At 41.8% G+C, this 27,804-nt stretch overlaps 1 protein-coding gene across 1 annotated transcript in view; it reads right to left on the bottom strand.

The window, feature by feature from the left end:
• Nucleotides 1-27,552, bottom strand: part of LOC136872229 (neurotactin) — a 402,540-nt gene extending 374,988 nt beyond the window's left edge. The window contains exon 1 of the mRNA XM_067146058.2: nucleotides 27,464-27,552. The gene's annotated coding sequence lies outside the window, so the exon portion shown is untranslated. The remainder of the gene's footprint in view (nucleotides 1-27,463) is intronic.
• Between the last annotated feature and the right edge of the window lie 252 nt (nucleotides 27,553-27,804).

The raw sequence follows: 27,804 nt of genomic DNA on the forward strand, positions 1-27,804 counted from the left end.
ATATGCTTTCGTCGCACCGAAACAGAGGACGGGATAGGAAAGGCATAGGACTGGGAAGGAAGCGGCCGTGGCCTTGATTAAGGTACAGCCCCAGCATTTGCCTGATGTGAGAATGCGAAACCACGGAAAGCCATCATCTTGGCTGGCGACATTGGGGTTTGAAACCACAATCTCTCGAATGCAAGCTCACAGCTGCGCGACCCTAACCGCACGGCCAACACGCTCGGTAAAGCAAATTTGAAAAAAAAATACAGTTGAACAAAGGTTGCTATATAAGGACACAGAATGACGTTATGTTCTCGTGTAACTCGGGAATGTCTGTAGGTGTCATTTGACTTGAAAACTGATCCTTTCAACATGTCCCATATGTAGCGTAGGCATATGGAGCCGCGATATCCAGGGAGCAGGGAGGGTGTGGAAATGTAGTCCCACGAGAAATTTGGTGATCTCCAAAGTGCCATTGCTGAAGGGTAGGTGACTCCCCCGCGGTGTGGTCTGTAGCTCCATCTTGCTGCATCTACTGTCATGTACAACCAAGACCGACTCCAATACTCAGACCGTAACATTAAAAAATCATGGCAGCCGAAGTAGCTGGTATTGACTAACTCGAAAATATCACGTAGGTCTACATATTATACCAATGGCGATAATTTAACATGATAATTGTAACAGAGAAAAATCCGGGTTTTCGGAGGCGCCGAGGTGCCGGAAATTTTTAATGAAAGAGTTTCATTTTACGTGCCAGTAAATCCACCGACACGAGGTTGACGTATCTGAGCACCTTCAAACACAACCGGTCTGAGCCAGGATCGAATCGGCAATATTGATAAAACGGAATATTAAATGAACCAACAAGTACAACTGTACTACATTCCTTCAGTGTAGTCACCTTTTGCCAAATGTCGGGAAGCAGTTGAGGACCGTTGACGACAACGACGGAGTGCCCTTCTGGGCGGAGTGCAGACACCACGTGAGGAAATCGGAGAATTCGGAGGGGTCCCTTCAACTTCGGAAACAGGTCACAAGGAGTCAGGTCTGGTGAGTACGGAGGGTGTTCCAAGACCTCCCAATGCCATTGCTGCAATAAGAGCTTGACATTGTGCACTGTCATGCAACACGGTAGTCACAGGGCGATCGTCTCGCAATAAACATGGACGATACGAGACCACTCACGATGTCATTCAGGTCTGGTGAATTCCGACCCACGCGTAACGCCTTGACCTATCGTGCAACCGTGCTATAACGTAATGCATTTTTGCCATGGACGACCTAAATTTTAATCCACGAAAGCTGATCACCTTTTGAAAACATGCTTTAGAGCAGTGAAATCGACACTTTTTACTTCAACGCTACACAGCAACAACATCCCGACTGGATGCCCGTTAAATGCACACTATGCATCGACAACAGCGCCACCTGACCGCTCCCATATCCTATTTGCGCATGCCCGATCCCCTGCGAGCGTCTGGACGACGTTGCCACTACTTTCTATACAGTCCTTGTATGACTTCAAAATAACTAAGAGTAACATGAGACAAGGTAGTCTACAACGGTAATGAATACATGAAAATTCAACAACAGAGTAACAGGACACATGGTGAGAACATGTTCCTGACTCGCTGACTATCATTTGAAACATATATATTATATATGAAACTGCAATTAACTTGAAAAATCTGGATTTTAAAATGAAAATTATGATGATTAACATTCATTAAATAAAATACACACTCGTCGAACCTTGTACTCACACTTACTTGTTACCTGCTTACTTACACATACGTTATTTGAAGGGCGCCAGCTGTCACTCAGTACAGCAATAATAGAATGAGACTCTTGACCATCTCTAGGGTATGGGGTAATAAGCTTACTTTTGACAACATACCATATAAGTTCTGGGAAAAGGAGATTGGCGTTCGGTTTCCCCATTAATTTTGAGGTTAAGATATTTTACTGTCAATGAAATGAAACTATGAATTCGTTTGATAGAACAATATATATTCTTTAAATAATATATCAAAAAATAGTGAGTCTTGTTGCGATAAAACAGATGAGAATATGAAATTATGACATTGCAACTGAAAGAAACTAGGCATGAATTTGAATTCTTCTTGACTGGACATTTAACAATTTATACGAAATATTTCCCTCACTGATTCACTTGACTGTACCTTTAACACTTTGAGTGTAATTACGACGTAATCCATTGCTCTGGTGTTTACTGTAGATGTGTCACGCCTAACGTGGTGATACATCCTTGAGACTGCTGCTTCTCCATATCATCTGACTTCTTTGTAAGTCAATATGGTATGACCTCTTGGCAGGTCCAGGGTTGCCCTCTCTGACTCCTTGGTAAGCCTTGCGTCCGCGTCTTCCACTAAGTGACGGACCAACCATTTGGTCTCACTCTCTCAATGACCAATAATTAATGGCTCACTGAGTCTTCTCCATCTCTCGTTCACACTCGTTGGCTGACCACCTAAGGCCTCTTGATCTAGTAGACTACTTCACTGTACTGCATCCGTATAAGTAATGACTGACGCTACAATGTGCATCCACCTTATATAGACGTTGGTTGACACAGCTACGTAATCTCCAAAAATAACAATGACATACTCCCACCTACGCGACAGATATTACATACAGTGGTGAAATAGCCCGCAGGCAGCTGACTCCGTGAGCGCATATCTAAATAAATACAATGCCGTAGCCAAGGCGCAGCGATGACTTGGCAGAATCGCCAGTGGTGTCGCAATATAACAACGTCACTTCCAATCTCTGATATATACAACAATTCTCACCGTACAGGTATTGAGTGTTATACTACACATACGTATATATGTATACATCTAAGTGCAATCTTGCAAGCAACAGGCAATTGCAAAATTGAATAAAACGGATAATTACAATAATAGTACAATATCACAGATAACATAATAATAATACTGACATAATAATAATAATAATAATAATAATAATAATAATAATAATAATAATAATAAAATACAGATAAAAGCATACAATAATAAAAATACAGATATCATCTTGTAACGGGATTTGAACCGTTACAATTCGCCTCCCTCATAAATAAATCGAAGAACAAAGAATCGATTGATTTATGAACAAAATTATATATATAACACTGACACAGATAAACACTTTAAATGCGTATACAACAATAATTTTCTTTTTCAGCATCCATACATTTTATAATACATCACATATATGAGAATTCTTCTCGCACATTGCCATCGTAGATAACTGTCCAGTGTCCTATTCTCTCTCTTTCTCTCATACAAATCACAAGAGTATAGCACTTGATTAAATACATACAAATAATTTTAATTGATTATACTACATTCTTCTTCTTTTTTTTACATATCAAAATATTTTGTGAAAATTCACTTATATGAGAACTTTTCTGGCATATTGTTATCGTAGATAACTGTCCAATGTCCTGTTCTCCGTTTTTTTGTCACACAGTACATGACAATGTAGCACTTATTCTTCCAATGCACCAATACGACACTTGGTTCACACGCCAATCGCAGATGTTAGTTTTATTTTGCCAGTTTCTTACAAAAATTAATCATCTTATTATTATCTCAACAAATCTCACGTGACGTCCTTCTTTACATATATAATACTATAAATACCGACAATCTTCCCTTCCTGATCTTCTAAGGAATTATGCACATTCCCGATACGGTTCACAATAGTGAAATACCCCTGATACAAAAGAATAACTTCAAGATATTTCCCGCCTCTGCAGATGATGAAATGGAACTCTGAGTAGCACTCTGTCACTCAAACTGAATCAATTTTGCCCTTATAAATTTACATATCTCAATAGATCACATCCTCCTTGGCAACAATAATTAAAGGATCAATACCATGACTACAAGATGGTTCAATTATTCCGTAATCCAGCATAATGTTTATTTGTTCTTAGACTTCACTAGCATTTTTAAGTTGAATGGGGTACTTACCTCCCACAAACGATCAATGGTCATATACTACAAATTTATGTTCATATACGTGTTCTTTCTCACTTACCACTAAATACATCTCGATGCTTACCTAACATCGAACACAATTACTCCTCCTGTAATTCACTCAAATTACCTCACGTCACTGCCTCATACCGACGATCCCTCAGATACTGGTCGTACAGGCACGTAACACACCCAACACATTTCCTCTCACTAGGAACACCTTCATCTTACCTCTCATATATCTTCAAAGAACACACGTTACCCAACACTTACTTCAGACCATCATAATTAACATGTACTTCTTTGCTAGTTTTATCCCAGAACAAACACACACTACCTAAATCAAAGTCTATTCTACTTCCATAATTTGCAACCAAGTCAGCCCCCAAAATAACTGAATACACCAGATTTGGCACAACAAGGCATGGTTGAAAGTTACATTCATTTTCAATCGTAATTGGTACCGCTATCATTTTATTTACTCTCTCTGACTTGCTACCCACCGCTGTTATAATGAAGGTTTGCCTCACAGGAATCTCTGTTATATTCTGACTTTCTTTCAGAATTTCCTCGTAAAGCTTGGAGCTAATACATGACCTTTCACTACCAGAGTCTAATAATACCTTCACTTACCTTCTTCATATCACAATTTCCATCATCGGAGTTACTACCTCACTACTTACATCATATTCTCAGTATTATAAGTACTTACATCACTTTAACAGATCACTTCTTACGTCTAACTTACTACTACCATTAATTACTTCATTATCTACGACTGCGTCACTACTTAAATATCTCACTTAACATTACTTAGGTCACAATCACACTATACTCTTAAATCTACTTTCACTACATAACTACTTACACTACATACCTGTTCATCTACTAGCTTCAGCCTGTCTACTTAACTTACCCGATTCCCTGTGAATCTGAAATATTCTGGCTCGATAACGACACCTTGATAACCTTCATATTCGGCTTATCATTATCCCTCTGATAACTCAAATCCGTACGCCTCCCATCTTCCGATTCTCTCTGATTACTCTTCTGACCTTCTCTCTCATAACTCAAATACATACGCCTCCCATCTTCCGATTCACTCTTGTTACTCCTCTGGCCCTCTCTCTCATGACTTAAATTCATACGCCTCCCATTTTCTGATTCTCTCTCGTTACTCTTCTGACCACTATCACCATCAACACAACTATTAATCCTCTGCTCATCATGATCACCCCCTCTCCTCTGATACACGGCTAACATTTTTCCCTCTCTCTCTACTATACTACTTTCCCCAGACATCATACGCTCTCTCTCTCGCGCGCGCGCCCTTGCACACATTCTTTCCAAAGCCTATCAATGAACACTTTAAACTCTCCTAAATTAGACATATTATTCCAGTATACTCGAAACCATATTCTACTTTCACCGACAAAAACATTAGACAAAATCTCCAACACATATTCCCATTCAATAATATTATCCCTCAACTTACTTGCAAATCTTTTCTCAACTACTTTTACAAATTCTATAGAATTGAACTGTTCTCCAGAAAACTTGGTTAAATCACGATCCCTACTGAACAAACCACTCGCTATTACCACTTCTCTCGCCATCTCACCTGTACCTTCTTGCCGTATCACTTCCTGGCAACTCAGAATTTCTTCTTCTTCTTCTGCTTCCGCTGCTCTCTCAGAATTCTCTTCCACTATTCTCACGTCTTCCTGCAATTCTTCCTCTCTCTCTCTCACCTGCTGTGATAGCATTTCCTGTTCGTTCCGTAGTTCAGTGACCTCCACAAGTTTGCTTTCAATTTGCTCATTTCTACTAATCTGTTCCCTCGTATCTTCCCCAACTGCATTGTAACTCTTGTCCAATCTTTTCTCGACAACGTCATGAATTTCTTCCCGATTACTAGAACCTTTGTCACTTAATTCTACGACATTCTCTGTACATATTTCTTTGACATGCTCAATTTGAGTATGAAAATCGCTCCGATCCAACTTCATTTCACCTTCAATTTCAACACATTCTTCATTTGACTTACTTTCTAACTTACATGTTGACTTAGATGTTTGATTATTTATCTCTAATATCTTAGAATCTATTTTACTAATGATCGCATTACAATTTTCGTTATTACTGCTAATAAACTGATCCATTTTGCTACATAGAGAGTTACACAGTTTATTACAATTTTCATTACTATTGTCAATTAATTCTTTCATCTCTTTCTTATTGTTTTCATTACTAATACCAATCATTTCTTCCATTTTATTACTTATCTCTTTCTTACTATTTTCGTTACTACTAATTATTTGTTCCCTGAGCCCGGTCATTTCAGCCTTAAAAAAATTTAAAAAATCTTGGTTCATTCCCCCCACGATTTCCTTTTGGGTTTCAGTGTGCTTCTCCATTTCTGCACTTTCCTGAATTTCCTCAGAATTTTCCATCGTATTCCCCTGCTCCCTACTCTGAATTTCACCTTGGATGTCCGCAGAAGCAATGACCTCGTCGTCACATGACTTGTTATTGTCTTCCTTGTCCATCTTTGGTTCACTAGTGATAGTACGCGATCTCAAATTAATTTCCCTCTTCAAATCCCTTGACATATCCCCAAAATACAAATATATATCACAAAATTACACTCTTGACATTTACCGGTAATAATTTCCGTTGGCTTAAATGCGCACACTCCTCCCAAAATGAACCTATGATATGCTGTCATTCAGCACAAATTCTGAATTTATTCGAGCCCCACGTTGGGCGCCACTTTGAGAACATGTTCCTGACTCGCTGACTATCATTTGAAACATATATATTATATATAAAACTGCAATTAACTTGAAAAATCTGGATTTTAAAATGAAAATTATGATGATTAACATTCATTAAATAAAATACACACTCGTCGAACCTTGTACTCACACTTACTTGTTACCTGCTTACTTACACATACGTTATTTGAAGGGCGCCAGCTGTCACTCAGTACAGCAATAATAGAATGAGACTCTTGACCATCTCTAGGGTGTGGGGTAATAAGCTTACTTTTGACAACATACCATATAAGTTCTGGGAAAAGGAGATTGGCGTTCGGTTTCCCCATTAATTTTGAGGTTAAGATATTTTACTGTCAATGAAATGAAACTATGAATTCGTTTGATAGAACAATATATATTCTTTAAATAATATATCAAAAAATAGTGAGTCTTGTTGCGATAAAACAGATGAGAATATGAAATTATGACATTGCAACTGAAAGAAACTAGGCATGAATTTGAATTCTTCTTGACCGGACATTTAACAATTTATACGAAATATTTCCCTCACTGATTCACTTGACTGTACCTTTAACACTTTGAGTGTAATTACGACGTAATCCATTGCTCTGGTGGTTACTGTAGATGTGTCACGCCTAACGTGGTGATACATCCTTGAGACTGCTGCTTCTCCATATCATCTGACTTCTTTGTAAGTCAATATGGTATGACCTCTTGGCAGGTCCAGGGTTGCCCTCTCTGACTCCTTGGTAAGCCTTGCGTCCGCGTCTTCCACTAAGTGACGGACCAACCATTTGGTCTCACTCTCTCAATGACCAATAATTAATGGCTCACTGAGTCTTCTCCATCTCTCGTTCACACTCGTTGGCTGACCACCTAAGGCCTCTTGATCTAGTAGACTACTTCACTGTACTGCATCCGTATAAGTAATGACTGACGCTACAATGTGCATCCACCTTATATAGACGTTGGTTGACACAGCTACGTAATCTCCAAAAATAACAATGACATACTCCCACCTACGCGACAGATATTACATACAGTGGTGAAATAGCCCGCAGGCAGCTGACTCCGTGAGCGCATATCTAAATAAATACAATGCCGTAGCCAAGGCGCGGCGATGACTTGGCAGAATCGCCAGTGGTGTCGCAATATAACAACGTCACTTCCAATCTCTGATATATACAACAATTCTCACCGTACAGGTATTGAGTGTTATACTACACATACGTATATATGTATACATCTAAGTGCAATCTTGCAAGCAACAGGCAATTGCAAAATTGAATAAAACGGATAATTACAATAATAGTACAATATCACAGATAACATAATAATAATACTGACATAATAATAATAATAATAATAATAATAATAATAATAATAATAATAATAATAATAAAATACAGATAAAAGCATACAATAATAAAAATACAGATATCATCTTGTAACGGGATTTGAACCGTTACAATGGTAGTCTACAATGGTAACAAATCGAAAATTAAACAACAGAGTAACAGCAGACACGGTAGTCTACAACGGTAACAAATCGAAAATTAAACAACAGAGTAACAGCAGACACGGTAATCTACAACGGTAACAAATCGAAAATTCAACAACAGTGTAACAGCAGACATGGTAGTCTACAACGGTAACAGAGAAAGAACACTGTATGCCTCCTTCTGTGTTATGGTGGTGATTGTTGTTTTAAGAGGTAGTACAACAGGAGAATTTGAATATTATTGTATTAAGCCAAAATGGACGCAAACAGTAACCGAACACTTGATTCGCTTGATTGAAATGGCGGATGAATTTTAGTGCCGGGAGTGTCCGAGGACACGTTCGGCTCGCCAGATGGAGGTCTTTCGATTTGGCTCCCTTAGGCGACCTGCGTGTCGTGATGAGGATGGAATGATGATGAAGACGACATATACAGCGAAATTAACCAATGATGGTTAAAATTTCCGACCCTGCCGGCAATCGAACCCGGGGTCGCTGTGACCAAAGGCCAGCACGCCAACCATTTAGCCATGGAGCCGGACATTCGCTTGATTAATCCACTCTCACACATAAAGCGAATGACGAGATCAACTGGATTCTCGTCATCGGCTAGTATGAGTTCTTGTGTTTCCTGCAGGGCGAGGTTCAACCTTGGGTCAGAGAGATCGGCGCAATCTGTGAGGATGTTGACCACGGTGAGATAAAGAGTGCATTCCATGACCTATCCTCAGTTTGCACAACATTATGGCCTCTCTCCGTGAAGGTCGGAAAGAGGACTATCACGCAGTATGTCTTCTTAATTGCTCTCAGCTTGTTAGCAAGAGTTCGGATACCTAGCCGCTCCGATTCCCAGGACGCCAAAATATTCGACGTTTTGTGTGGGACTGTTGTGTTAGTTTAAAAATCATAACAATCAGAAACGTTTCAAAACACACACACACACACACACACACACACACACACACACACACACAACAACAACTGGCAGCCATGATGCTAGTGGCTTTACGTCGCACCGACACAGGCAAGTCTTATGGCGACGATGGGATAGGAAAGGGCTAGGAGTGGGAAGAAAGCGGCCGTGGCCTTAATTAAGGTACAGCTCCAGCATTTGCCTGAAGTGAAAATGTGAAACCATGGAAACCCATCTTCAGGGCTGCCGACAGAGGGATTCGAACCCACTATCTCCCGGATGCAAGCTCACAGCTGTGCGCCCCTAACCGCACGGCCAACTCTCCCGGTACAGTCATGATGATGAAGCTACTTGTTTAAATGAGCCTAACTCCTCGGTCATCGACCTTGGCAGCTAAGAAAACGTTCCACCATCTTCTTACCCTTTCTGGGGTTTTCCCAATTACCTCGGCTCGGCACTTGGAATAGACAGCCATTTTTACGGCCGGATGCCTTCACTGACGCCAACTCTATGTGGAAGCAAGTATTCATTACTGCGTGTTCCTGTGGTGGTTTTATAGTGTAGTGTGTTGTACGTAAATTAAACAAACACCTACTCCTATGCTAGATGAATTAACCAGACGCGATTAAAATACCAGACCCAGTCGGGAATCGAACCCGTCCTCTGATTCAAAGACCAGTACAGTGATCACTCATCCAAAGTGCCAGACAAAAACATTGTATCTCTGTTATGAGAAACTGAGAATTTTCTGGAACACGGAGAAGACGACAGATTTATAACAAAAACAGTAGCGTATGAGAGAAAGGGGGCGTTGTCGGGTTTACTAGCCCTTACACCTCCGTGAACATATTCAATTCTAAACCATAAAACAATATAAAATAAATGTTATTACTTCAACTTCTTTGTTAGTACCCAACATTGAAAGTAATATCTGCGACTAGAAATAATAATGCCGGCCACGTGATGTAGGGCTAGCGTGCCTGCCTCTTACCCGGAGGCTCCGGGTTCGATTCCCGGCCAAGTCAGAGATTTTTACCTGGATCTGAGAGCTGGTTCGAGGTCCACTCAGCCTACGTGATTAGAATTGAGGAGCTATCTGACGGTGAGATAGCGACCCCGGTATAGAAAACCAAGAATAACGGCCGAGAGGATTCGCCGTGCTGATCACACGACACCTCGTGATCTGCAGGCCTTCGGGCTGAGCAGCGGTCGCTTGGTAGGCCAAGACCCTTCAGGGCTGTAGTGCCATGAGGTTAAGGTTAAGAAATAAAAATAATAGCGTAACAATCGTAATAGTAATGTCCGATTCCACGGCTAAATGGTTAGCGTGCTTGCCTCTGGTCCAGAGGGTGCCGGGTTCGATTCCCGGCCGGGTCGGAGATTTTAATCGCCTCTGATTAATTCTTCTGGCCCAAGGACTGGGTGTTTGTGTTTGTCCCAACACTTTACTCTTCATATTCAGACAACACACTACAGTACCAACCACCACAAAAACACGCAATAGTGATTACACCTCTCCATATAGAGCTGGCGTCAGGAAGGGCATCCGGCCGTAAAATAGGGCCAAATCCACCTGTGCGGCACAGTCGCACCCGCGACCCCACAGGTGTGGGAAAAGCGGTAGAATCGTAATAGCAATGATTTTGAAACTGCATTGTAGTATTTAGTGATAAAAGTATGCACTAGTGCATAGTGGAACTGGAACTTCTTGGAAAGAGATGTACTGAACGCAATATAGTAATAGACTAACGTGGAAAGGAACAATATGGAAGAAATCTGCGTAGAGTGTGAATTCAACATCATTTTGTCTTAATGAGATTCATACTTTAAATAATTCGAACAATTTATGTTTATTATATTCACTGGTATATTTCAAACCTAGTAGCACCTAGTAGTAGTAGTAATAGTAACGGGCGAGTTGGCCGTGCGGTTAGGGATGAGCAGCTGTGAGCTTGTATCCGGGAGATAGAGGGTTCGAACCCCACTGTCGGCAGCCCTGAAGATGGTTTTACGTGTTTTCCCATTCTCACACCAGGCAAATGCTCGGACTGTACCTTAATTAAGGCCACGGCCAACTCCTTCCAACTCCCAGGCATTTCCTCTCCCATCGTCGCCGTAAGACCTGTCTGTGTTGGTGCGACGTAAAGCCAATTGTAAAAAAAAAAAAAAAAGAGTAATAGCAGCAGCAAGTAAAATTAAAGTCTCTTAACTCGACCGCATTTAAGGATTACGATACCTTGAGCAAACCTAAACGCCCAATGGTCGGCGGATGCAGAGTAGATCTCGGCCCACAAGTGGCCACGCTAATCCGTGGTCCGACAGCTCTGCACTCCGTCCGACCAACCGAGCAGAGCTCAGCCGTGGCTCTACGCCTCTGTATTTGGGGGACGGAGAGGGGCTGGTCCCCACCGTCGGCTGTCCTGAGAATGGTTTTCCGTGGTTTTCCATTCTCCTACACTAAAGCGAATGCCGGAACAGCTCCTAGTATAGGCCACGCCCGCCAACCCCTCACCTTCTCCGAACATCTCCTTCACCGTATCAGCCTGACAGACGGCGTTACCGAGTAAGAGGCCCGTCGTCCTCTTTTAGGACGGAATGAAAACGTTTTAATAGTAAATGACCCTCGCTCCCCACCCTCACGCTCGTGCGAATGACGTCACGTTGGGAGAAGATCAGGCCTGCTTTCACTCGCTCATGACGCGAGGCAACTCTAGTCACCTCTTGGTGAGGCGAATTATGGATTTGGTACATGTTTTACACCCGGATGCCCTTTCTGCTGCTAAAATCCATATAGAGGAGTTGAGGAGGTTGAAATAAACGGCGAGACACACACACACACACACACACACACAAATCACCCAGTCATCGAGCGAAGGGAATCTACCATTCGAGGCAAAAATCCCGTAAGCCAGCCGTGAATCGAATGCGGGTACGCTAACCACTCGGCTACCGAGGCGGACCTCCCATTGCTCCAATATAGGAGGCGACTACACTAACTTGGGTCTAGTTCATGAAATAAAAGATTTTTTGGTTAGGAATTTGGAAATGAAGCGGCCGTGGCCTTGAAAGGATGTAGCGTTCCGTTAATTGCTTGGAGGTAGATGGAAAACAACGGGAAACCATTTTTAGAACGGCCAACGGTGGGATTCGAACCTACAGCATCTACAGTCCGCATTAGTAGCCCGCTGCCCTACTGGTGAGCTAATCCGTTATGTAGCTGATAATAATAATGAAAATCTTCATTCATAAATGTTATCTTAGTCTGCCTATTACTTTCCTTAATTCTGTAATTTTTAATACTTTGTAAATAGGCGCCTTATACTGTTTTAACTGCCATGGAAAGTCAAATTAGCTACGAAAGTAGGCCTGTATTAGGTTGTAATCACAACGGTGTTGCAAAGAAATTGACATTACCGTATTTGATCAACAGATCTTTAAAGAACCTGATTTCACTAAACTTGCTGTTGGTTTTAATTTAAAATTTCTCCATCCTTTGAGCTCGCAAACCTCGTGTGTCCCTGGGCATCTGCCCAGTCTAAGGTACACTGACTGCTAAACTGAACCTCACATGACGAAATTGTGCGTACACCACTGTGCAAAACATTTACATTTGACTAGGTTAGAGATCACAGAAAATTTTCATATTGCTTTATCTGCAGTTGCTTCGTTTATACAGGCAATTTATAAGGATTGTCGAAAAATGCTTCCTATTGTTCTTTCATGCATGAATTTCACAACGCTCATCCGCGAATCTTCAAGATCATCGACACCCTAAAACAAAAACGTACTTGTTCGTTGCTAAAAATGAGAGCGACAGGAAAAAAAGAGGAAGGGACAAAAAGCACACGGAATAATTTATATTCTACCAACTGAACATAGACTTCCGTCTTGTTCTTGTTTGACGCAGCTGTTATCCATTTCAGTTCTGCCACTCTTTTGATATCCTACCAACTTGTGATAGGTCTCCCTATGATTGTCTCTTCTTTTTTCCCAAGCTCTCCAGCTGATATCTTACTGTTCCATCTCCAGTGTGCTACTTGACCAGCACAGTGCCACTTTAAATGTGTTATTCTTGTTTAACATGACTGTAACTTTTGTTCCCTGCCTGATCCATTCATTACGTTTCCTGTCGTACTAGGGGAGGCCAGAGCTATGAGGGATACCGATTTCATTTCTACTTCGGGAGGCCGATGTATATAAAATCCTAGGGATATATACTACGAATTTAAGGTAAATATAATAAAGAAATATGTGAATATATTCTTTATTTTTCCTAAAAATTACAATCCTTTTTCTTAAATCATTATCCAGTCGATTAGATTAGGAGTTTGCCTCTTCCTACCACTACGAGCGCTAATGTGAGTCAGTGCATTGTTTCACTTAAGCCCTTATAACAACATTTGGTGTGCACATTTTTCAAAAAAAAATCAAAAAAGGTCTGAGTGTATCGAACCAAGGAACACATTACAGAAAGAATTATGTAAACAAGTTAATCTGGCTAGGATGTGTATAAAAAAGAAAATTTGGGCTGTTTTCCGGAGCTGCATTTAGGGCGGAAGTGATTTTCAAATTTGTTTTAGTTTTAGTTTGATAGAGCTGTCCAAGACTCAATTTGAAACTTTTCTGGGCCCTTCATCGTTTTGCACAATTGAGGAAATTAATTAATTTTACATTTTTCGTAGTATGGAGACCCCTACTTTGTCTGCTAGGAAATGTTTACAACATTCAAATAAGCAGATACTATCAATGAAATATGAACAAAATCTAGTTATTACAAATTATTTTTAAAAATATTTTTATGCTCGACGATACTGAAATATAAATATTATATGCCAGGAAACTGAATCTTAATGCGGCTCATTATAGTTCAAGTTTCATTATGACACAGGCACTCCACCAACCAGAGTTCAAATTTTCATTATGATACAACTGTTTGACCAATTAGGTAAGGATAGCATCGCACCTGCGCTCGACGCACTAGCTTCGCACTTGTTTCCAAAATCAAACATATCGCATCAATGCACCTTCTACTTCCAATATTCCACAACCACACGGCACATTTCAGCAGATTCACTTCACCAGCTGTACAATAAACAATTTGTATTAGAAATAAAGTTAGGTTATGACAACCTTCTATCAAAGATTTGAATATATATGACATTGTCAAGATCTCTGCTACACTCACGGAAAATCAATAACCCAGCGCATGCGCTCTGTTCAATAAACTCAACTGTCTTGCGACATCTCGACAGAAATGTATGAATATTTAAAAAGTAGAGTTATAATTATCGCGGAGCATAATATTTTTATTTCATTGGTGCATATTTTAGTCCTTCCATTCGGTTTCATCACTCTAGTAACATTGAATATGCGTACTGAAACATTTTCTGACTAAACAAATTGGCATATATCTTGCAGATGCAGTCAACAGAATCAGGATTTACGTCTTGTAGTAATCTTGCTTTGACTTGGCATTTGCATTCATACAAAAAATATAAAGACGTATCACTGAAGATATATTCAGTATCACTATACCCACTACCGGTATTTGTTGCTTCATTTACATTCAAACTATCTGGCACTGTCATGTTCTTTTGTCAAAATATGCGAATTTCTCCTATTATCTTTCTTACCAACAGCTATAATTTAAAATGGGGTAGTGCATAAACTGCGCATACCTGCCAACTTTGCAAAACCAAAACTCAGGAGATTCTGATATGAAAATCAGGAAAAATCAGGAGATACAATTAGTCATAACTGCTTATTCTACATGTCTTGCTCAATACAGGAGTACTATGGTATATATAACACTCACTGTCTCAAAACCCGACTGTTGCTAAACGAGGCTACGAGGCTAAAAGTTACACATGTCTATTCCCTCACAGGAAGTATGTGAGATGATCGTTCTCTGATAAGCCTTCCGAAAATAATATGAACTCAGCTCCATACACGTGTGAATCAGTCATGCATGTACTTAGATGCCATTACTTAGCAAATGCATAGATTAATATATTGCATCACGTGCCCGCACGATCATGCGAAGCGCAATGCTATTTTTGTCAATAAATTAAAATTCGCCATAATTGTCACCAAATGGCTCCTAAAAACTCTATAAAAGTCACTAGTCGCTATCTTTGACATTATGTCACTGTATTATTAAAAATCTAGCGACTAGTCTCTAGAATCGACTAGACTGATGTGAACGAACACGAACATAAAACGCGAGAATGAGAGCTTGACAATCGATACACGCGTCGCGATATACAGTTTTCAATAAACATTACACATTTGCGCGCATTTCTCGTATTAATATACGTCAAAATTTCATTTAAAGCGGCTAATGAGCGAAGGACTTCCGGCCACTGGCGTAAAAAGCCGAAATGGCGGGATTTGGAAACAAATGTTTGAAGTTCACCAAAAACTACGCTAAAATCGGGAGAAATAATAGAATAACCGGGAGGCGAGAAAAACTGTCGAAAATCGGGAGTCTCCCGCCTACATCGGGAAAGTTGGCAGGTATGCCTGCGTGTTTGTGAGGATGGGGCCCTATCAGAGATGAATTCTAATACTGAAGACGACAAAAACACACAAACCCAGCCCGGCCGGTGTTCTCCCTAGGATCTTTTTAATGGGCGCACCGCCCTGCTATTTTTACAGACCGCCCAGCTACTGTAACATAAGCTAGATGTATGTTTTAATTACAATAATATGAGTATATACTCGAGTCATTGACTGTTTTAAAATAAAATGTAAATACTGTAAAACTGTTTATATAAACGACAAATCTTCATTATTGTCAGCATAACTGCGCCAATCACATCGGAGTTTAAATGTTTAGCTAGACTCTCACGCAGTATCGAGGGCGAGCGGTATCTGGAATCGTATCCGCTCACTCGATTCCGCATGACGTCACAAACCAGTATGGCGCTGCACAGCAACCAAGTGGTGAGCCCCAGTGTTTCGGCATTAGTATTAGTATATTCTTCCATCAAATCAAATACATGTATACAAAGTACGTTTTGATCCATTCATGATTATGAACGAGCTGTGGAACACTAAGTTAGAAGTTCAAAATACTCTGTTATGTCTTGTTCGTGATAACACTAAACTATTTAGCTGTCTGATGTCATTGTTAATGCCCTCTTTGGATCAGCAGAAGAGATGGTGGTTGGATCTTTGAAGGGCAGAACAAATTCCATTCGACATTCCATGTCGTACGATGTTGGCATGTAAATCTCTGGTAACACATTGGTGTTTCCCCGACAAAAACTCTATCTTAGACGCCCAAGAGAGATTCGGTATATTCTGCCATCTAGTGGGCTAGAGTAAAACGGAATGTTAAAACCGACGTCCGCCTCTGTGGTGTAGTGGTTAGTGTGATTAGCTGTCACCCCCAGAGGTCCGGGTTCGATTCCCGGCTCTGCCACGAAATTTCAAAAGTGGCACGAGAGCTGGAACGGGGTCCACTCAGCCTCGGGAGGTCAAACGAGTAGAGGTGGGTTCGATTCCCACCTCAGCCATCCTGGAAGTGGTTTTCCGTGGTTTCCCACTTCTCCTCCAGGCAAATGTCGGGATGGTACCTAACTTAAGGCCCCGGCCGCTTCCTTCCCACTTCCTTGTCTATCCCTTCCAATCTTCCCATCTCCCCACAAGGCCCGTGTTCAGCATAGCAGGTGAGGCCGCCTGGGCGAGGTACTGGTCATCCTCCCCAGTTGTATCCCCCGACCCAGAGTCTGAAGCTCAAGGACACTGCCCTTGAGGCTGTAGAGGTGTAATCCCTCGCTGAGCCCGAGGGAAGAACCGACCCTGGAGGGTAAACAGATTACGATACGATACGATAAAACCGACGATCAAGCAGGCAGATGACAACAAAATTAAAGTGACTGCACACAGTAACTGAGGCCATAGGATTATTATAAATATTAATATTATTATTATTGACCTGATGGGAATAAATTGAAATTTTATGATATTCATATTTTACGTAGTATTACCCGCCCAGCTACTCATTCTTGCCACCCGGCTGACGAACATTTCTGAGAATATTGAGCCCCGAACCATCGGAATTAACCAATGGAGGTTCAAATCCCCTATTCGGCCGGGAATCGAAGCCGAGGCTTGGACCAACAGCCAGCACACAAATCATTTAGCCATGGAGCCTGCCAAAGCAAATTCGTGTCCTCGTCCCGAGGTGGTGCAGCTCTTCTTAAGTACACCCCCAATCCAATGGATGTGTACCGTTTTGACTACATACCAGCCTTTCTGAAATTATTAAAATTCTGCCAGTACCGGGAATCGAACCCAGGCCACCGAAGATGGCAGCTAAACGTGCTGACCGTTCCACTACGTAGACGGACAATTGGAAAGTGTGTAGGACTCTTTCAAATGCTCTTCTTTACAAAGAAAATATGAATGATAGGAGAAGACAAGACGAAATGAACAGTAGTGAATCAAATTTGGCAAGGAGGTGGAAGGAATCGGCTCTGGCCTATGAACTGGAACTGTCCTGGCACTGCCTGAGAGTGAAAATGGGAAAAACACAGAAAACCATTCTCAAGACAGCCGCCGGTACGATTCGAACCCACGCTTCTCCCGACCAAGCCGTAAGGTGTCAACACGGCACTATAGTCGGTTTTGAATTTATTATGGTGAGTTATATAAATTGCATTTTATTTCACTACCTTGTGTTATTTACGACGTTGTTTTACAACAACGGTTTTCAATCCACTAAAACTGCGTTAATAATTGGGCAAATACTGATTCTTTCTTTCTTTCTTTCTTGTTTCTTCATCCGTTTACCCTTCAGGGTTGGTTTCTCCCTCGGACTCAACGAGGAATCTCACGTCTACCACTTCAAGGGCAGTGTCCTGGAGCGTGAGATTTTGGGTCGGGGATAAAACTGGGGAGAAGGGCCAGTACCTCGCCCAGACGGCCTCACCTGCTATGCTAAGCAGGGCTCTTGTGGGAGGGGGGGGGGGGAGGGGAAAATTGGAAGGGATATACAAGGAAGACGGAAGGAAGCGGCCGTGGCCTTAAGTTAGGTACCATCCCGGTATTTGTCTGTAGGAAACGTGGGAAACCACGAAAACCCACTTCGAAGATGGCTGAGCAGGGAGTCGAACCACCGTCTACTCAGTTGACCTCCTGAGGCTGAGTGGACCCCGATCCAGCCCTCGTGCCGCTTTTCAAATTTCATGGCAGAACCGGGAATCGAACCCGGCTCTCCGGGGATGGCAGCTAATTACACTAAACCACTACACCACAGAGGCGACCGGCAAATACTGATAATATTTAAAACTATCATTTAGGTTTGTTTCGTGGGGGTACATTGTATACTAAGTCTTGAATGAAGGGTACTATCTTATAGAAGTATGAGAATCTCTGGTCTACAGCATAACCCATATTGTCGAGAAAAAAAACTGGAACCTCCTCGTTGGTCGAGACATAGTCGCAACATTCTGTGACTGGTAAGAAGAGTTCAACACAAGAGAAACAAACGATGCGATGAGATCGTATCTGATGGAACAGTCGGAGCGAGTTACGGAGTACCCGGGATACTCTTGGTCTACAGTGGCTATTGACATCAGTGTTATCCATATCTCGCACGCTTCAGCTGCGCCGAGGTGGCAAAATTAAGATTTCAACTTATAAGAACAGCCATTCATCCATGAGAGAGCGTTTACATTCAAGGTTCTCCCTGGCACAAAAAGCTGTGTCAGCTGAAGAGGGGAGACGAAGTGCAGGTCTAACGTTTATGGCATGATTGCACTCATTGCACTCCGACGTAATTTGCAGACGTTCTGTAACACACACTTGTGCCACGGATAAATATAACAGTGGGCAGCTGAACAGTCAGTAGTAACTAAAAGAGAAGTAAATGGTTATAGTCGCCTCCACCATCCTGAATTATAACTTTGGTTCCAAGTTCGAATCCCGGTTTACTTATACCGGGCTGAGTGGTTCATACGAAAAAGCGCTGTCTTTCTGAGCCCAAGTTTGATCCCAGCTCGGTCCAGCAATATTTTGCAGGGGCTCAAATACGACAGTCTCGATTCACTGGCATGTAAAATAACTCCTGTGGGACAAAACTCCGGCAACCCGACATCTCCGGAAACCGTTAAAGCAGCTAGTGGGACATAAAACTCTTTCTTTTCTTTCTTACTTTCTTAATCTGTAACTTTCAGGGTTGGTTTTTCCTTGGACTCAGCTAGGGTTCCCACCTCTACCACCTCAAGGGCAGCGTCCTGGTGCGTGAGACTTTGGGTCGGGAGATACAACTAGGGAGGAGGACCTGTACATCGCCCAGGCGGCCTTACCTGCTATGTTGAACAGGGGCCTTGTGGGGGGGGGGATGGGAAGATTGGACGGGATAGGTAAGGAAGAAGGAAGCGGCCGTGGCCTTGAGATTAGGTACCATTCAAGCATTTGCTTGGAGAAGTGAGAAACCGCAGAAAACCACTTCAAGGATGGCTGAGGAGGGAATTGAACCCCCCTCTACTCAACTGATCTCCCGAGGCTGAGTGGACCCCGTTGCAGCCCTCGTACTACTTTTTAAATTTCGTGGCAGAGCCGGGAACCGAACCCGAGCCTCCGGGGGTTGCAGCTAATCACGCTAATCCGCAGAGGCGGACAGGGACATAAAACTAATAATATTATTATTATTCATAGACATGCGCCTCTGTGGTGTAGTGGTTAGCGTAATTAGCTGCCACCCCCGGAGGCCCGGGTTCAATTCCCGGCTCTGCCATGTAATTCGAAAAGCGGTACAAGAGCTGGAACTGGGTCCACTCATCCTCGGGAGGTCAACTGAGTAGATGTGGGTTCGATTTCCACCACAGCCATCCACGAAGTGGTTTTCCGTGGTTTCCCACTTCTCCTCCAGGCAAATGCCGGGATGGTACCTAACTTAAGGCCACGGCCGCATCCCCTCTTCCTATCCTGTCCCTTCCAACCATCCTATCCCGCCACAAGACCCCTGTTCATCATAGCAGGTGAGGGTCCCTTCCAATCATTCTATCCCTCCACAAGACCCCTGTTCATCATAGCAGGTGAGGCCTCCTGGGCGAAATAGTGGTCCTGCTTCCCATTTGTTTTCCCCGACCCAAAGTCTCACGCTCCAGGACACTTCCTTTGAGGCGGTAGACGTGGGATCCTTCGCTGAATCCGGGGGAAAAAACCGACCCTGGAGGGTACACGGATTAAGATAGAAAAAAAATTCATACATCGTCCGGCTCCATGGCAGATTTTTTTTTGCATCACACCGACTCAGATAGGTCTTATGGTGACGATGGGGTGGAAAAAGCCTAGGAGTGGGAAGGAAGCGGCCGTAGCCTTAATTAAGGTACAGCCCCAGCATTTGCCTAGAGTGAAAAATAGGAAACCGCGGAAAACCATATTCAGGGCTGCCGACAGTTGGGTTCGAACCCAGTATATCCCGCATGCAAGCTCACAGCTGCGTGCCATTAACCGCACGGCCAACTCGCCCGGTGGCTGAATGGTCAGCGTCCTGGCCTGTGGTCCAGCGGGTCCCGGGTTCGATTCCCAGCCACGTGGTGGGAATTTAAAATACTTAACCGTTTATTCCCTTGGGACTGCGTGTTTTTGTCGTCCCCAACATTTCTGCAAATCACTCATCACACACAACAATAGCACGCGGTTTCCTGTACATGCCACATGCTGCCACGCTCGTGGAGGATCTGACCTACAAAGGCTGCATCGAGCTAGAAATATCCACGCAAAATAAATTATTATTATTATTATTATTATTATTAGACACTCTTGAAGGAGGTCACTACTTACTGTTTTCAACTGCTTACTCCTGATTTTCCTGATTTCTCTCGAGACCTGCCTCTTGGCCATGATCTTTAAGGTGAATTCTATATGGTCTGACACCGTGGTTAGCCGGTTCGAGCCCGGTTGCACGAAAAATTTCCACCAACAGAACGTTGGCCGGCGCGATAAAACAGGTGGTGGTATACCAACCCAAACCCCACGGCGCAACAGCCCGGAGGGCCATGGCCTACCAAGCGATCGCTGCTCAGCTCGAAGGCCTGCAGATTACGAGGTGTCTTGTGGTCGGCACGGCGAATCCTCACGGCCGTTATTCTTGGCTCTCGAGACCGGGGGCGCCATCTCACCGCCAATTGTAATCACGTGGGCTAAGTGGACCTTGAACCAGCCCTCAGATCCAGGTAAAAGTCCCTGACCTGGCCGGGAATCGAATCCGGGGTCTCCGGGCAAGGTGCAGGCACGTTACCCCTACACCACGGGGCCGGCCAGAGGTGGTGGCATACTATTTCTAATCACTAGTCTGCGTGCCAAAAGCCTCGATTCAATTCCAAACCTCTGTGCAGAGTCCATATGAATAATAATAATAATAATAATAATAATAATAATAATAACAATAATAATGATAATAATAATAATAATAAAGTGGAAAGATTCAAGTACCTTGGTGAATGGGTTGAATCCAATAACTCTGAAAAGTTCACCGTCTTAACACGTTTGTAGGGCGGGCATTCTACAGACCACTGCCGATATCGTGAATATCTTTATAATTTCTGTAGGAAGAGGGGTCGTTTAGAGAAGGGTTGCAAGCTGAAAACTAAGATTAGGTCCCAATTTCATGTAACACCAAAGATGCTTAAAAACAATCCTACATTTTCGAAGAGAATTAAAAATCTGTAGAGAAAGAGATTTAGACCTAAACAGCATTATATCGACTTGCATGAACCTGATGTTAATCAAGGAAAACTGTCTGATGTTGATGATATTTCTAACCTTTTTCAGTGTGATGAAAATCAGCAAATAATTCAGCCTAAGTTACATAAAATAACAACAATTGAGGCCATTAGAATGAATTTACTTCTTGAAGGAAAGCCAATTATTTTTGAATGAAACAGTCTTCCGACTCACTCAAAAAGTCCATCTCTCGAAATGCAAAAATTCCACATTATCAAACTGTAATTAGATCTGAAGCATTATATGCAGCAGAATGTTTAACATTTCGAAAGCATAGCCTGCTTGAAAAACCGGCAACTAAGGACAGGAGGGTTATCCGAAAAATTCTTGATCCCAGTCTCAAAGATGGTGTTAACAGACTTCCGAGCAACTTAAAAATATACACCCACACTGAAAAGATATCCAGCGCAATACGGAAAAGAAGGATAACATTTTACGCTCGAATATGTAAACGCAGGTTGCGAAATCGGAGAAAAATGGGGGGGGATAAGGATCATAGGGCTTAACTACTAGTGTTTATTTCAAGCAGTACCCGGTCGGGGAAAGGGGTAAGGGGTATATAATTCTCTTACAAGTAATGTAAATTTAAACTATTTTTGTTTGAATTTTGTTATAACAAGAATGATGTTCAATGTTAAATTATATTCCCGGGTTTCAGATGGACTTGCCAGAGTGAAACATGAACAATAGGCTGCATGTGCGGAGTTGCCACCGCTACGTTGTTTTATTGCCCAATGTCTGGCAGTCATCCTATCATTTCTATCTTATGTGTATTATTGTTGATGTTTTTATGAAAATATGCACAGTAAAAACATTGATTTCAGTCATATATTGTGTTAAATTTTCCTCATTTTATAATGAAAGAATGCCCCTGGCAATTTGAGTGTGGGAAAACCTTTGAGATAAAATCATTGATGCTTCAGAAGTCTCAAAACGATTTCTCCTTCGCTGCTGGAGATCGATAAGGATCTTTTAAAGTATAGTTATTATTATTATTATTATTATTATTATTATTATTATTATGTCCGACTCGTTGGCTGAATGGTCAGCGTACTGGCCTTCGGTTCAGAGGGTCCCGGGTTCGATTCCCGGCCGGGTCGGGGATTTTAACCTTCATTGGTTAATTCCAAAGGCCCGGGGGCTGGGTGTCTGTGCTGTCCCCAACATCCCTGCAACTCATACATCACACATAACACTATCCTCCACCACAATAACACGCAGTTTCCTACACATGGCAGTTGCCGCCCACCCTCATTGGAGGGTCTGCCTTTCAAGGGCTGCATTCGGCTAGAAATAGCCACACGAAATTATTATTATTATTATTATTATTATTATTATTATTATTATTATTATTATATGGCGTTAGGAACCGTGTGCAGACACTTTGATGTGATGCCATCTGGCTGTCTGCTCGTCAATTTCAACATTTCGTTTTACTCTTAGGCCTACTACAGTAGATGGCAGAGTTAACCGAATCTCTTCTGGGCGTCTATGGCTGATTTTTTAATGAATGTTGCTCGGTAAACACCAAATATGTTACCAGAGAAATCGACATCGTACGACATGGAGTGTCGAATGGACTTTTTCCGCCCTCCTCCTGGTTCGAACCCGTGGTCTTGCAATCTGAAGGCCGACACTCTACTACTGATCCACAGAGCCAGCTTTCATATGAAGTGAGGACATATAACGCTCCTAATGGTCGTTCATCCGGCGGATGGAGACGTTAATCCTTGAGTAGACCCCTTGGTGATATTTTATAGGAGTAGGCTATGTGCCAGCACCGGGTTTCACTCTCCCCTTTCCTACTATCACACCATTCATTTCATCTCATTAAATCCTCTGATGAGGTTGACATGAGGACGGACATCCGGTCATAAAAGCTCCCTTCGAAGATTCATCTCGTTTCAAAGGTTGGACACAGTTCAGATTTCTCTTCAAAGAGCCATGTCATAATTATTTTGTTTCTTTTACACAGGAAAAGAAATGAAAATATCAACTCAACCATTCAATGTTTACTCCACTGATAACGAATAGGAGAAAGCTTTCAGTGATATCAAGAATTATTGACGAGAGATTAAAGGTCAGAAGTGAAATACAGTGTCAACAAAACCCGCGTAAAGTTCAAATCAGTTCTACAACGTGGTTTGGATTTACTGAAGAAGACAAAGTTGTAACACAAATACCACATCTTCTTCATAGAATGTTATGCCTTTCAGCGTTCAGTCTGCAAGCCTCCGTGAATTTCCTAACCGCTGCCACAATCCTCTATTAGTAACTAGTTCTAGGGCCTCGTTTAGATCTATACCTTTTATTTTTAAATCCTTAGAAACTGAGTCTAACCATCGCGTTCTTTGTCTTCCTCTACTTCTCTTACCCTCGCTACCAGAGTTCATTATCCTCTATCCCCCTCCATTCCTCTAACATGACCCCACCATAGGAGCCGGCTTATGCGTACAGCCTCATCCATCGAGTTCATTCCTAACTCCTCATCTCCCCATTCCGAGTACCCTCCTGCCATTGTTGCCACATATTTGTACCAGCAATCATTCTCGCCACCTTCATGTCTGTTACTTCTAACTTATGAGTAAGATATCCTGAGTCCACCCAGCTTTCACTCCCGTAAAGCAAAGTTGGTCTGAAAACAGATCGATGAAAAGATAGTTTCGTCCGGAAGCTGAGTTCTGTCTTAACGGAATATTGGTGATCGCAACTGCGAGTTCACTGTATTAGCTTTGCTGCACATGAGTTAATCGCCTCGTAGCTGACTTCTACGATGAGTGAAGTGTGAACGAGCATATTTTCATAAAAAATATAATTATATTTGCTAGTTAACAGGTTTTTATTCTATTTCCTTCTTTTATTATTACTATTGTCAACTTTATAATTATTATAATTTATAACTATTATTATCCTCATTTATAATGTCATTTTGTACATTTTTATTACTATCTCCGTATATGTTATCAGTAGACCCTACTACTATCTGTTTTTTAATGTTTTGTTGTAATTTGCTTACATTTTTGCTCCATAATTTTGTAAATGTAAATGTAAGAGCCTAATTTCGCCACGAATAATTACAATTATTATTATTATTATTATTATTATTATTATTACAATAAAAAAACCTAGTTAACCTAGTTTTTCGGCGCCGCTAGGAAAGGAATTGGCTAGACCTGGAAATGAGGTAATCGTGGCCTTATGAGTGTAAATTTCTGCTGTTTCAGACATTTTTATTATAGGCCGCTAAGCCTTTTAGTGTTCAGTCTGCAAACTTCTAAAACTAAACGCTTCCACATTCCTTCATTTCCAACTACCTCTGCACCTTTGGTTAGTTCCACACCTCTTATCATAAAACCGTCCGGCTCCATGGCTAAACGGTTAGCGTGCTGGCCTTTGGTCACAGGGGTCCCGAGTTCGATTCCCGGCACAGTCGGGAATTTTAACCATCATTGGTTAATTTCTCTGGCACGGGGGCTGGGTGTATGTGTCGTCTTCATCATCATTACGACGCGCAGGTCGTCTACGGGTGTCAAAATCAAAAGACCTGCACCTGGCGTGCCGAACATGTCCTCGGACACTTCCGGCACTAAAAGCCATACGCGGCCATTTCATTTCATCATCAAAACCATTAAAAATCCAGTCTAGCCTATCCTGCTTCATTCGCCTCACATGATTCCACCACCGAAGCTGGTTTATATGTACAGCTTCATCCGTGGAGTTTATTCCTAACTTAGCCTTTACCTCCTCATTCAGAGTACCCTCCAGCCATTTTCTCTGTGGCTTGTACCTGCAATCATTATTGCTGTTTTCGTGTCTGTTACTTCTAGATTATGAATAAGATAAATACTGAGTCCACGCAGCTCTCAACCCCGTACAGCAAAGTCAGTCTGAAAATAGACCAATGTGAAGATAAGTTTCTCCGAGAACTCAGGTCTTTCTTACAGGCTTTGCTGATCGCAATTGCAAACTCACTGCGTTGCTTTGCCACACCTTCATTAAATTTCATAGTATTCCACCATGAAATAATCCACCTGTTTAAGATTTGTATTCCCCGCCTGAAATTCAATATTCTCTTAGGTTCCTTCCCTACTAACTTGGAAGAACTAATTTCCGTATCATACTTGCAGCACTTTCTCTTCAAGCTCCAAATTATCAGCTGCAGACTTTCAATATAGTCTACCATTGAGGTTAAGATATCAGCATAGGCCGAACAACTTACTACAGTTCCTCCCAACCAAATGTATACCTTTCAGCAAATGTTCCGTGTATACTATTAACAGAAAAGTATTGTGTAGACTCTGTAACACTACGAACCAAGAACTCATTCTAACATCAATTCTCATAACGGCCCAATTGTCAACATAAATGCCTCTGACTTCCTGCCATTGAAAATGGGAAGCCATATCAAAAGCTATTCAGAGAGCCCAGGTGGGATTCGAACTTACTAGCTTACAGCTTCACGACCTGTACCACGAAGCCGAAATATGAGTGCAGCCGGTAAATACGGGACGTTTAAACAGTTAGACACACTAAAATTCACTGGCTTAAAAAAACATTATACTGATCACGGAAATATGTCTTAAATTAAAACTGAAGAACTTCCCTTTACCAGTTACGCTTGAATGAACTATGAAGTGAAATATTAAAAAATACGGTACACGCAACAGTAAGGTTTACAAATTACACAGTGTGAGACCTCGATTAGTGTATTTTCTTCAACAGCTACATATCCCCCGGTAACGCTGCTACTCGCAAGAAGGTTTACAGAAAACGAGGTACATTGTTGAATAGATTATAGCTGCTTTAACAATGGCAATATATTTGCGGGAAACAAGAAATGTACCAGTAAGTTGGTCATCAAGATTATCTAGAAACAATCTCATCAACAAAATGTTACCATTCCAAATAATGCACTGGTAAATTGTAATTATGGTACATCAATCACAAAGTATTCATTGTTCAAATGATTAAGACGGATTGTGATTATCATTCTATAATCACGTTTCGTAGTTGTATTGACATAATAAATCCACTGATACACGTTTATTCACTGCGCAGATTACCCTCGCGACTGTTAAAATATATATATTTTTTAAACCGTGCAAACTGAAAGATGATGGTGACCTGCTTTAAGCGCTAAAGGAATATTATCAGCTTCAACGAAATTGAAGATAATCAATCATATTTACGAGTATATGAAGAAATGAAGTGATTGGGGATAACAGTCATTTTCCCATCGAAAACTATTAGTTACGCAACATTAACTACGGTACCACAAACGTATGCAAGAAACTTTTGGTGCGGTTCAAATAAATGTTCTAATCTTCCAAAAAACACAATAAACAGTTAATTTCTCGTGCATAAATTACTCAACATTACAAGAACTTTCGCAATACCGGTACACTGAAACAATATTGTTAAATTTTGAAAGTATCGTATTCAGACAGTCTGATATATCATAGAGAGAGCGACCGAAAAATCTATCCATCAACACGGAAATACATTTCATTAGTGTATACGAAGAGAAGTCCTACCTTTTTTCTCAGTTCAGGGAGCAGCTCACTCAAAACATCCCCCGGTAACCACAAACAGACGAACACACGCTTTCACTGCTCAGTTCAACCGGCCGGCAGTCACTGGATTGAGTGCGAAGGGAAGCGCGCCTGATCTTCCTGCTACGGTCGGTAGTAGCGCTGCCAGCGCTGTTTCCTTCATCCTGCTCCCTTCTTTACTCCCGCAAGTAACAATGGAACAGAAGCCGTGACGTCATTCGAACCGCTATTATTGCACCTCTGTCAAGATCAGCGTCAGAATAATGTTATTATACCGCTAACGAACTGTCTTATGATTCTAGTTTTGAGTTTTGACTCTTTGT

The sequence above is a fragment of the Anabrus simplex genome, chromosome 1 (assembly GCF_040414725.1).
Source record: "Anabrus simplex isolate iqAnaSimp1 chromosome 1, ASM4041472v1, whole genome shotgun sequence".
Lineage (NCBI taxonomy): Eukaryota > Metazoa > Arthropoda > Insecta > Orthoptera > Tettigoniidae > Anabrus > Anabrus simplex.